Source organism: Chlorocebus sabaeus, chromosome 19, assembly GCF_047675955.1.
Source record: "Chlorocebus sabaeus isolate Y175 chromosome 19, mChlSab1.0.hap1, whole genome shotgun sequence".
In the NCBI taxonomy this organism is placed as follows: Eukaryota; Metazoa; Chordata; class Mammalia; order Primates; family Cercopithecidae; genus Chlorocebus; species Chlorocebus sabaeus.
The window spans coordinates 6,978,910-6,992,457 of record NC_132922.1 but is presented as its reverse complement, the minus strand read 5'-3'; the positions used below and the strand labels follow the sequence as shown (position 1 = coordinate 6,992,457).

At 40.3% G+C, this 13,548-nt stretch overlaps 1 protein-coding gene and 1 pseudogene across 3 annotated transcripts in view; one reads left to right on the top strand and one right to left on the bottom strand.

Annotated features, from left to right (window-relative positions):
* EFCAB6 (EF-hand calcium binding domain 6) overlaps positions 1–13,548 on the bottom strand; it is a 315,225-nt gene that overhangs the window by 300,829 nt on the left and 848 nt on the right. For 2 of the 3 annotated variants that reach the window (XM_007976025.3, XM_038007346.2), the window contains exon 2: positions 10,931–11,067. The exons of the other annotated variant lie outside the window; for it this stretch is intronic. The gene's annotated coding sequence lies outside the window, so the exon portion shown is untranslated. The remainder of the gene's footprint in view (positions 1–10,930; positions 11,068–13,548) is intronic. 3 annotated transcript variants of the gene reach the window in all.
* On the top strand, positions 2,940–3,537 carry LOC140709170 (non-histone chromosomal protein HMG-17 pseudogene; annotated as a pseudogene).

Genomic DNA, 13,548 nt, shown 5'->3' with positions numbered 1-13,548 from the left:
GTTTTTTAAAAACATGCAATAATCCAGTTCCAAAATGGCAGCATTTTGGAACTGGCTTCACTCCCACCTGAAAACCAAAAGTAAATATACAGGGCCAACATTATCACCAGGAATATTCCAGAATTCTCATATGAAGATGAAACAGATCTTGGGGCCACAGCTCTGAGGGAACAGTAAGAGAACTCAACTTCCACATCCATAACACCCCTCCCCCCATTCTGCCTGGCACCAAGCCTGCAAAGAAATTTTCCCCCAATTCACTGTTTCTACACTGAGAAAAGTGAGGCTGAGGTGGACAACCAGCTTTTCCACCATCTTGGGTTCCCTGGCAGGAGACCTGTACCTGCCTTAATCCATCACAAGTGCCTGAAGGGAGAAACATCCCGGAGGACAGAAAGAGGTAAAGAGGTAAAGAGGGGGAGGTGGGACTACCATCTCCAGCTCTTAAAACTCTGCTCTATAACTCAACAAAAGGAACACCAAATCAGAGTGGCTTTTCAGCACGTACATGCTGGTCCCCTGGACACAAACCCTAGCCAGTCTTCCCACACTGCTGGGACATCCCCTTTAGGACACCCCCCACCCATTCAGGAAGGGCAGCATTCCAAGCAGTTACTAGAGACAAGGTGAACCTGAGCTCAAGGTTCTAACAACTACAGCAGAAAAGGAGACAGCAAGCTAGCAGTAAAGAACCTCTAAGAAAATATATCCAATGAAAACAAAACAAAACAAAAAAATCTAGAGAAAACTGGAATATATAACTATCCTTCAGTGCAAAAACACAGATGTACGTCCACAAAAAACAGCAGCAAACAGGGAATCATGATTTCTCTGAGCAATCAAAGCAAGGAATCGGTAACTGGTCCTAATGAAACAGTGGTATTTGAGCTATCTGTCCAAGAATTCAAAATAGCAATTTTAAGGAAACTCTGTGATTTCCAAGATAACACAGAAAATCGATTCAGAACTTTATCAGAGAAATTTAGCAGAGATTGAAATAATTTTTTAAAAAATCAAGTGGAAATCTTGGAACTGAGAAATACATTTGCTGAACTGAAAAAATCATTAAAGGCTACCAACAGCAGAATGGATCCAGAAGAGGAAAGAATCAGTTAGCTTGAAGACAGGCTATTTGAAAATACACTCAGAGGAGAAAAATGAAAAAAAGAACAAGAAGCAATGAAGATCACCTATAAGATACAGAAATTTTCCTCAAAAGATGAAATTTTAAAAAATCATTGGTATTCAAGGGAATTGAGCAAGAGCAAGGGGTACAAAGCTTATTCAAAGAAATAATAACAGAAAACCTTCCAAAACTTGAGAAAGATATAAATATCCAGGTACAGGAAGGTCAGAAAACAACAAACAGATTTGACCCAAATAAGACTATTCCAAGGCAAATAATAAACTGTCAAGTCAAGAACAAGAGAGAATCCTAAAAACAGCAAGAGGGAAAAAAAGCAAGTAATATATAAAGGAGCTCCCATTCATCTTGCAACAGACTTCTTAACAGAAATCATACAGAAATCATACAGCCAAGAGGGAAGGGAACAAAATTTCAAAGTTCTAAAAGAACAGAAAAAATCTGTCATCCAAGAATATTATATCCAGCAAAGTTATCCTATCAACTATGGAGGAGAGATAAAGTATTTCCCAGACAAACAAAAGTTGAGAGAATTCACCACCACCAGACCTGTCTTACAAGAAATGCCAAAGGAATTCGATCTGAAAGAAAGAAAACACTAACATTCAGAAAAAACAAAACTAAAGATATAAAACATGCTGGTAAAATTAAGTACACAGACAAACTTGGGATACTCTTAATACTGGAATTGTGGTGTGCAATCTATTCATAACTCTAGCATGAAGCCCAAAAGAGAAATTTCTTAAAAACAATAATAGAGGCCGGGTGTGGTGGCTCACGCCTGTAATCCCAGCACTTTGGGAGGCCAAGGCAGGTGGATCACGAGGTCAGGAGATCCATACCATCCTGGCTAACACAGTGAAACCCCGTCTCTACTAAAAAAATACAAAAAATTAGCAGGGCGTGGCGGCGGGTGCCTGTAGTCCCAGCTACTCAGTAGGCTGAGGCTGGAGAATGGCGTGAACCTGGGAGGGAGGCAGAGCTTGCAGTGAGCCGAGATAGCACCACTGTACTCCAGCCTGGGTGACAGAGCAAGACTCCATCTCAAAAAAAAAAAAAACAAAAAACACACACACACACACACACAAAAAAAAAACAGTAATAGCTACTGCAACCTGTTGAGATGAGTAATATAAAAGTATGTAAACTGAGACAACTAAAAGTCAAAATGTGGGGCAGATAGAATTAGTGTAGAGTTTTTTTTCATTTTTTTGTTTGTTTATATTCTTTTTTGTAACTTAAGATGAGCTGTCATCTTTTTAAAATAATTTCTTACATCTATAAGATGTTTCTGTAAGCCTCATAGTAACTATAATGCAGAAACCTAAAAAGCAATGAATTAAAACATACTACCAGAGAAAATCACTTAACCACAAGGGAAGACAGTAAGAAAGGAAGGAAGGGAAGACTTATAAATAACAAACAGAAAAAAGCAACAAAATGGCAACAGTAAGTTCTTACTCATCAGTAATAACACTCAATGTTAATTGACTCAGGTCTCCAATTAAAAGGCACAGAGTGGCTGAATAGATTAAGAAACAACACCCAACAATATGCTGCCTACAAGAAACCCACTTCACCTATAAAAACACACACAGACTGAAAGTGAAGTGATGGAAAGGATATTCCATGCAAATGAAAACCAAAATAAGAGCAGGAATAGCTTTGCTTGTATCAGATAAAATAGACTATAAATCAAAGATTATCAAGTAGTGTGAAGAAGAGGTGAGATGTCCCCTGAACTGACAAGAGGTCATGTAGTGCTACATCCTGCACCCAGTACTGACATCCCACTGCCATCATCACCATACCCAAGAGAAAGGCTGAATAGGACATGAAAGAAGATAAAACCAGCCGGGTGGCTCACACCTGTAATCCCAGCACTTTGGAGGCCGAGGTGGGTGGATCACCTGAGGTCAGGAGTTCGAGACCAGCCTGGCCAACATGGCAAAACCCTATCTCTGCTAAAAATATGAAAAATTAGCTGGGCATGGTGGGGAGCGCCCATAATCCCAGCTACTTGGTGAGGCTGAAGCAGGAGAATCACTTGAACCCAGGAGGCAGAGGTTGCAGTGAGCCATGGTCACGCCACTGCACTCCAGCCTGGGCAACAGAGCAAGACTCTGTCTCAAAACAAACAAACAAACAAAAGATAAAACCAAGATGAAGGACAAATCACAGAGATCTGCAAGCTTGTCTGCTAAACCTGCTCCTCCAAAGCCAGAGCCCAAGACTAAAAGGGCCCCTACAAAGAAGACAGAGAAGGTACCCAAAGGGAAAAAGGGAAAAAGGGTAAAGCTGATATTGGCAAGGAGGAGAATAACCTTGCACAACATGGAGATGCCAAAACAGACCAGGCACAGAAAGCTGAAGGTGTTGGAGATGCCAAGTGAAGTGTATATTTTTAATAACTGTGTACCTCTGATGACTGTACAGTTTGAAATACTATTTTAATCAAGTTTTATAAAAATGGAGAAGCTATATTATTAGCACCAGAACACTTCATTGTTGCCTTTTGGGGAAGGAGCATATGTCACTAATAGAATGTCTTCAAAACTAAACTGATGTGGAAAAAACACCTTTCGTTTCCAGTTTTGAGAGACTTCCTCTTGGCTCCCACAAGGAGGGATTTCCTGGCTTTGACAACATAGCCACTTTAGCACAAAAGCCTGAAGGAGGGGAAAACAAATTCATTTTTATGTCCTCCTCTTTTCTCTTTCCACCTTTAGCATAGACTTAACTCCCTTAAACCGAGATACCTGTTGGGACCTGACCCTCAATAATTGGTTATCAGTGTGTCAGGCAATCTGGACTTTCCAGTGAGGCCACTGAGATGGTGCTCCTCAAAAGAGCAGCGGTTCTCTTTCTAGGTTGTGGATCTTTAGATAAATTCTCCCATTTTCATTTCACTTCCTGAAAGTCATGGCTGGCTCATGAAAAGTTCTTCAACCCTCACTCTAAACTTTCCCTGTACAGAGCATCAAATGAAGACTTCATAGGGTTTGATAATGGCTTTCTGATTTTTGGTAGTCCATTGAAGAAGGGAGTTTGAAAGTTGTTAAATACTGTTAACGATTGTCTGCCCATGTCCTGCTTAAATACCATGATCGGTTATGGAAAGTATCTTTAATAAAGCTGGGTAAAATCAAAGCCTATCAAAAAACAAAAAGAAGGTCACTATATAAAGGGATCAATTCAGCAAGAAGATATAACAATTATGAATATATATGCAAGTCATGCCAGAGCTCACAAGGACCTAAAGTTAAATATTACTAGATCTAAAAGGAGAGACAGATGGCAATACAATAATATTAGGGTACTTCAAAACACTTTACTCTCGATTATAAATAGATCATCCACATAGAAAGTCAGCAAAGAAACATTGCCATTAAACTACAGACTACACCTAATAAGGCTAACTGATACTTACAGAACATTTCACTCGCTGCTTCAGAATACACATTTCATTTTCTTTTTCTTTCTTTAGAGATGGGGTCTTGCTATATTGCCCAGACTGGACTCAAAACTCCTGGGCTCAAGTGATCCTCCCCTCAGACTCCCAAGTATTTAGGATTATAGACACACACCACTGTACCCAGCTAGAATACATATTCTTTTCATTAGCACATGGAATATTCTCCAGAATAGACCACATCTTAGGCCACAAAACAAGTCTCAACAAATTCAAAAAAGTAGAAATCATATCAAGTATCTTTTCTGATCACAATGGAATAAAACTATAAATCAATAACAAAAGGTACCTCAGAAACTCACAAACACATGGAAATTAAACAACATACTCCTGAATGACCAATGAATCAATGACGAAATTAAGAAGGACATTTTAAAATTTCTTAAAATAAATGAAACGAAAATCCAACACACCAAAGTCTATGTGCTACAGCAAAAGCAGTACTAAGAAGGAAGTTTATAATAATAAATGCCTATGTCAAAAAAAATAGACTTCAAAGAAACAACCTAATGATGCACTTCAAGGAACTAGAAAAGCAAGAACAAACCAAACCCAAAAGTAGTAGAAAGAAAGATATTATAAAGATCAGAGGCTGGACACGGTGGCTCACACCTGCAATCCCAGCACTTTGGGAGGATGAAGTGGAGGATTGCTTGAGGCCAGGAGTTCAAGACCAGCCTGGGCAATATAGCAAGACCCCCACCTCTACAAAAACTTTTTTTAAAAAATTAGCTGGGAATGGTGGTGGCAAGCACCTGTAGTCCTAGCTACTCAGGAAGCTGAGGCAGGATTGCTTGAGCTCAGCTGTTTGAGGCTGCAGTGAGCTATGATCCTGCTACTGCACTTCAGCCTGGGCAACAGAGCCCTGTCTCAGAAAAAAAAAAAAAATCAGAGGATAAATAAACACAATTGAGACAAGAAAAAAATACAGAAAATCAATGAAACATGAGTTGGTTTTTTGAAAAGATAAAGTCAACAAACCTTTAGCTAGACTAAGAAAAAAAAAAGAAGACCCAAGTTGGAAAGGAAGAAGTCAAATTAGCCTTGTTCACAGATGATGTGATCTTATATTTAGAAGAAAAACCAAACACTCCACCAAAAACCTGTTAGAACTGATAAATTCAATAAAGTTGCAAGATGCAAAGTCAACATACAAAAATTGGTGGCATTTATACACACCCACAGCAAACAAACTAAAAAAGAAAGCAAGGAAATAAACCTATTTACAATAGCTACAGAGAATATAAAATACCTAAGAATCAATTTAACCAACGAAGTGAAAAACCGATACAAGGAAAACTATAAAACACTGATGAAAGAAATTGAAGAGGACACCAGCAAATGGAAAGGTATTTCATGTTCATGGATTGAAAGAATTAATGTTGTTAAAATGGCAATACTACCCATTTACAGATTCAGTGCAATCCCTACCAAAATACCAATGGCATTCTTCATAGAAATAGAAAAAAAAATCCTAAAATTTACATGGAACCACAAAAGATCCCTAGTAGACAAAGCAATCCTGAGCAAAAAGAACAAGGTGGAAGGCATCACACTACATAACTTCAAAATTTACTACAAAGCTATTGCTATCAAATCAGCATGTCACTGGCATAAAAACAGACACAGAGAACAATGGAACAGAATAGAAAACCCAGATACAAATCCACACGTTTACAGCCAACTCATCTTTGACAAAGATGCCAAGAACACACAATGGCAAAAGACAGTCTCTTCAATGAATAGTGCTGGGAAAACTGGATAACTGTATGTAGAAGAATGGCACTAGAGCCCTGTTTCTCACCATACACAAAATAAAATCAAAATGGATGAAAGACTTAAATCTAAGACCCAAAACCCTGAAACTACTAGAAGAAAGCATTGGGGAATTGCCTCATGACACTGGTGTAAGCAAAGATATTTTGTGTAAGACTTCAAAACCACAGGCAACCAAAGCCAAAGAAGACAAATGGGATTACATTAAGCTAAAATCTTCTGCACAGCAAAGGAAACAAGCAGTAAAGTGAAAAGACAACTCACAAAATGGGAGAAAATATTTGCAAACTACTCGTCTGACAAAGGATTAACAACTAGAATACATATATAAGGAGTTCAAACAGCTCACAGCAAGTAAACAATCTGATTTATATGTGGGCAAAAGATCTGAATAGGCATTTCTCAAAAGCAGACATCCAAACGGCCAACAGGTATATGAAAAAATGCTTAACATTACTAATCATCAGAGAAATGCAAATCAAAAGCACAATGAGATATCATCTCACCCCATTTTGGATAAAATGGATTTTATCCAAAGGACAGGCAGTAACAGATGCTGGCAAGCATGCAGGGAAAGGGGAACCCTTGTACGCTGCTGATGGGAATGTAAATGAGCACAGCCACTATGGAGAATAGTCGGACTTTCCTCAAAAAACTGAAAATAGAACCACCAAATGATGCAGCAATTCCACTACTGGGTGTGTATCTCCAAAACAGGAAATCAATATATCAAAAAGACATCTATCCATGTTCATTGCAGCGCAATTCACAATAGCCAAAATAGAATCAACCTAAGTGACCATCACTGGATGAATGGATGAAGAAAATGTGGTACATATACCCAGTGGAATATTATCCAGTCATAAAAAAGAATAAAATTCTGCCATTTGTAGCAACATGGATAGAACTGGAGGTCATTATGTGACATTCTGATTAAAAAGTGAGATAAGCCAAGCACAGAAAAGAAGAATGTTGCCTGTTCTCACTCGTATGGAAGAGCTGAAAAATTGGATCTCACAAAGATAGAGTAAATTGGTGGTTAGCACAGGCCAGGAAAGGTAGAGGGGAGGAGAGGGTGAAGAGAGGTTGATTAACGGGTACAAATATATGGTCTGACAGAAGAAATAACACCTAGTGTTAGATAGATCAGTAAGGTGACTATAGATTACAATAACCTATTGTACATTTCAAAATAGCTAGAAGAGAAGAATTTGAATGGTTCTAACATAAAGAAAAGACAAATATTTAAGGTGATGGATATCCCAAGTATACTGATTTGATCTTTACAAATTATATGAATGTATTAAATTATCCCATGTACCCTGAACTATGTACATGGATTATGCATCAATAAAAATAAATAAAATTTTTTTTAAGAAAGAAAAAATAGGGCTGGGAGCGGTGGCTCATGCCTGTAATCCCAACACTTTGGGAGGCCAAGGTGGGCAGATCACTTGAGGCCAGGAGTTCGAGACTAGCCTGGCCAACATGGCAAAATCCTGACTTTACTAAAAATACAAAAATTTAGCTGGGCGTGGTGGTGGGTGCCTGTAATCCCAGCTACTGGGGAAGCTGAGGTACAAGAATCACTTGAACCTTGGAGGCGAAGGTTGCAGTGAGCTGAGATCACACCGCTGCACTCCAGCCTGGGTGACCAAGTGAGACTATCTCAAAAGAAAAGAGAAAAGAAGAGAAGAAGAAGAAAAGAAGAGAAGAGAAGAGAAGAGAAAAAAGAAAAGAAGTAATGCTTTTCCAGGACATAGAGACTGAAATTCAATTTTTTTTTTTTTTTGAGAGGAGGTCTTAGGCTGGAATGCAGTGGTGCAATCTCGGCTCACTGCAACCTCACCTTCAGGGCTCAAGTGATCCTTGCACCTTAGCCTCAGCTTCCTGAATAACTGGGACTACAGGTGCGTGCCACTACATCTGGCTAATTTTTGTAGAGGCAGGGTTTCGCCATGTTACCCAGGCTGGTCTCGAACTTCCGGGCTCAAGTGACCCTCCCACCTCAGCCTCCTTAAGTGTTGGGATTACAAGCATGAGCCACCGCACGAGGCCTGAAATTCAAACTCTTAATTGTGGGGTAGAAGGTCATTCACATAATTAACCACCTGGCTTCAGGTGACTCTTCCAGACGCCATTACCTCCAGGCATGCTACGTTCTCACCCAGTGCTCCCAATACACCACGTAGTTCCTCACTTCTGAGTTTTGGTTCATGCCTGTGCTAGAATTTCCTTCATTCTTTTGCACCTGGCACACTTCAATTACTCTTTCAAGACTGAGGGTATATCCCCTTCCTTCAGGAGACTTTCCTATTGTCCAAAATTAATCATGCTTTTACAAAGAACTTAAGTCTTATAGGTATGCTTTGCTAATTGTTTCATTTAATAAAGAAAAGAACCAAAAGATAAAAGCCACTCATACTTACATCACTTTGCTGTAGGGCTACAGATGTGGTGGGTAAAACATGAAGTAAAAGTTCTAATATTTTCCCATCTATTCCTCTAGTCCTACCTCAATTTTCACTTTGATTCTCTGCTTCCAGACCTTTCTGTTGGCCCCTGCTAGACAACAAGTCCCTCCAGTGGACTCCACTTACCTTTTTACACTCAGCATGGCATAGCATGCGATAAGCACCCCATTAATCTTTGCTCTTGATGGACCACAGTTATCAACATTACGACTGCAAGGGATAGAAGCTTAGGCTAATTTTACCCTTGATTTTGAAAGCTAAACAAGGTTCTGAGTAAGACCAAGGCACTGTAAGGAGTTCTGTAGCTCACCCCTGACTTTACACTATCCTCAGCTGAGGTTTTCAAAATAAAGAGAATTTTGAGACATTCACGAATGTGATTACTTCAGAACTTGGTGAGGTAGAAATTGGCAAGGATCATAAAAACTAATACCCCCAAAATAAGCATCAAGTCACAGACCATCAAATACACTTCTTAACCAAGGGGAAAAACACAATTAGAAGGCTATCTCACTGATATATTTGTTTATTTGCCAGAGAAGTATTGATGTCCAGTTTTAAACACATGCTATTTATATCAGAATCATAACAAAAGTGCCATCCATCTGCCTTGGCATCCAGAGAAAACATAATTCAACACAAGAGTAAAAAGTGTGCACAGCCAAACAGAAATGGCACCAGAAGCAAAAATTGCTGGAACTGTATCATGGAGGGGGGTGTGGAAATTATCACTCGACTAAATTGGAAAAAAATTGTAAGCAACACAAAAGGTTTTGGCAGTTAAATCCAAACACTTGAGAAAAATCTTCTTGTCTATACTGATATCAAATGGATGTTCTGTTATATTTTGGGACACATCAACTATCAAGTTCCCTTTATAGCCTTCCACACACTTCCATATATACATCGGCCATTTACTGAGCATCTACATTCTTGGACACTGGAAAAATCAAAAGCTTTGGCATCCAACAGGCATAGGGTCAAACTGGCTCCACTATCTACCACAAGAACTTGCAAGTTAATTAACCTCCTCCTGACTCAGTTTCCTCATTTGAAAAAGGGAGATACAGTTGCCTTCCATATCCATGGATTCCACATCCACGGATTCAACCGTGGATGGAAAACATTCAGGAAAAATAGGGATGTTGGTGTCTGTATTGAACATGTATGGAGTTTTTCCCTTGTCTCAATGATATGGTATAACGATTTCCATTTACATTGTATTTAGGTATTGTGTTTACATTGTATTAGGTATTGTAAGTAATCTAAAGATAATTCAAAGCATATGGGAGGATTGTGTAGGTTATATGCAAATACTACACCATTTTATATAAGGGACTTGAACATCCATGAATCTAGGTATCTTCGAGTGGCTGCTGAAATGAATCTCCCACAGATACTGAGGGACAGCTGGAATACCTCTCCTTTAAGCAAGTATTCTTAACATGGAATCACGGTCCATGTGTGTGCTTTTGTAGCCCTACAGACTCGCTGAGATGCAAAACTGTGTGTCAGACGATTTTTCTAGAGCACTTCTCAAAAGGCAGGTGACCCCAATGCCACTGCTCTAAAGGCTGTGGTAAAAGGCAGGTAAATGCCACCGCTCTAAAGGCTGTGGCTGGATCACAGGTGATATTCGTGAAGTGCTTGGCACACAGTGAGCTTTAGCTATTTGGTAGCTGTTATTTTTAGGTCCCGAGGATATACAGAAAGATAAATCAGAGCACTGGGGGAAGAAAAAAAAAAAAAAAAGCATACGGTTATAGGTGTCACCTCAGAATATCAGAATAAAATAACAGAGAAAAAACAAAAAGTGAGTCCAGAATAAAACCCAGCAGGAAGAACTGGCAGGATGGAAACACCAGGAGTGCCAAAGCAGTGAGATGACCACCGCCCGGGGATACCCAGTGCTTAGGCAGGGGATGGCATATGGCAGGCGCTCAGTGAATAACTGCTAAGTAAACGAACAAACAAATGACTGAAACCAACCCAGGATGCAGGATAACACCATTTACAACGTCCCAGGGGAAAAACTACATTCAGAAGGTGTTATTGAAAACTTACTATTCAGAAATCTTCAATTTCAAATATTCAATTCAAATGCTAGAGTCCACATTCTCTCCCTGAAGAGTGAGGACATTAAGCCCACACTTTTGTCATTGAGCAGTAATCTAGGCCCTTCCAATCCTCTGTGATGAGCCCTGTGAGAAATTTATTTTAGAAATAGGTTAGACCTATTTTTCCAGATGAATCAAAAGGCCTTATTTGCCTGGAAAAAAAATAAATTTTACTACCTTCTATTTTTTTACTTTTATTTTTCCATGAGTTGACAAGAAGCTCCCAGCTAAATCTCCAGCCCAACTTTATTAACCATTATAGATGATCTGAGTATTCCTTCTTTCTGATACCTTCCTATTCTGTCTATATTTTTAATGATTCTGATTTACATGTTTCTATTTTACTGCATTGTAGTTATTCTTGCAAGTCATCTCAAAGCCTTGGCAGGACTTGTACAGTATATAAATATTTGAGAGTGATAGCTTTCTCATCAAGAACACAAGTGATTATCAGGCAGTCCTGGAGTTGGAGGCATACTCAGTACCATTTATCAGCTTTGTTAAGTCCCTTAACCTCTCTGTGTTCCTCTTGCCTTTTGTTTTGTTTGGTTTTGGTTTGTCTGTTTTGAGATGGAGTTTTACTCTTATTGCCCAGGTTGGAGTGCAATGGCACAATCTCAGCTCACTGCAACCTCTGCCTCCCAGGTTCAAGCGATTCTCCTGCCTCATTTTCTGGAGTATCTGGGATTACAGGTGCCTGCCACCATACCTGGCTAATTTTTTGTATTAGTAGAGATGGGGTTTCACAATGTTGGCCAGGCTGGTCTTGAACTCCTGACCTCAGGTGATCCACCCACCTCAGCCTCCCAAAGTGCTGGGATTACAGGCGGGAGCCACTGCGCCCAGGCTGTTTTGTTTTTTGAGACAGGGTCTCACTCTGTCGCCCAGGCTGGAGTGCAGTGGCATGATCATGGCTCACTGCAACCTAAAACTCTTGGGCTCAAGTGATCCTCCCACCTTTGGCTACCAAGTAGCTGGAAGTACAGGCAAATGCCACCATAGAGATGGGGGTCTCAATTTGTTGACTGGGCTGGTCTCAAACTCCTGGCCTCAAGCAATCCTCTTGCCTCAGCCTCCCAAAGTGGTAGGATTACAGGCATAAGCCACCGCACCCAACTTGTACTTTTTCATAGCCAACTTGTGAAGACTAAATGTAAAATGTATGAGGCACCAAACTGTGCTTGGCACATAGTAAGTGTTCAATTAGTATTGCCAGTAGTAGTATTAGTAGTTGTTGTAGTAGAAATAGAAGTAGTAAAACTGTGGACAAATAGATGGAAAGAAAAAGTAACAAATGGTATCTGAAACAAAGTAAACAAAATAAGCAGTGAAAGATCAAAACCAAAAGTAGAAAATGAAGCTTTTAGTATTGAAAGGGTATCATACTCATGTTATCTCTATTCAGTTTTCTTAAACCTGTTGCAGTTGTTAACAACTGCCTTGTTAACATCCAGCAGCCTCCCACTGGATTCCTGATCTGGTCAGGCACCAGGCTACGAAACATCCTCATGGAGCTGGTTCTGTCTCCAGGTGCCAATCAGCTGCAGGGATCACAGCATGGGTGCTATAGAGATCTCTGCATAAGGGGAAGAAGTGGATAGCTGGAACAGGGCAGTTTTTCCCTGGAGAGCGAAATTTACAGTCTCAGGTAAGCACTTCTTGATAAATATCTATGATCACCTATCATGAACCAAGCATTAAAATGAGCAGAGGAAAAAGGGAAAGCACAGATAACTAAAATAAAATCCTCATCCTCAAAAGATCTTTCAATAAGACTGGGTAGGAGGCAAATATCTTTGCATAAATTCAAAGAGGGCATTTCTGACTCATTTTCATATCCCCAGAACTTAGCCAAGTAAACATTCGCTGAATTGAAGGCAATGGATAAAAGACATGAACTGTAGTGTATGAAAGTAGAATTTATTTACAGCATTTCTGTTAAGTCCACTCATTTAGGAGCACATATTAAATTAGGCCAAGGCGAGCAGATCACTTGAGGTCAGGAGTTTGAAACCAACCTGGCCAACATGGTGAAACCCCATCTCTACTAAAAATACAAAAATTAGCTGGGCGTGGTGGCAGGAGCCTGTAAATCCCAACTACTTGGGGAGCCGAGGCACGAGAATAATCGCTTGAACTCAGGAGGCGGAGGTTGCAGTGAGATGGGATCGTGTCACTGCACTCCAGCCTGGGTGACAGAGCAAGACTCCATCAGGAAAGAAAAGGAGAGGAGAGGGGAGGGGAGCAGAGGGGAAGGGGAGGGGATGGGAAGGAGAGGGGAGGGGAGAGGAGGAAGGAAAGGAGGAGGAGAGTAGAGGAGAGGGGAGGAGAGGAGAGGGGAGGGGAGGGGAAGAAGGAAAGAAAGAGTAGAGGAGAGGGGAAGAGAGGGGAGGAGAGGGGAGGGGAGGGGAGGGGAGGGAGGGAGGGAGGGAGGAAGGAAGGAAGGAAGGAAGGAAGGAAGGAAGGAAGGAAGGAAGGAAGGAGAGAGAAAGAAAGAGAGAAGAAGAAGAAAAGAGAAAAGAAAAGAAAGAGTCCTGTTAACAGGGGCAAGACATCCTGAAAGGC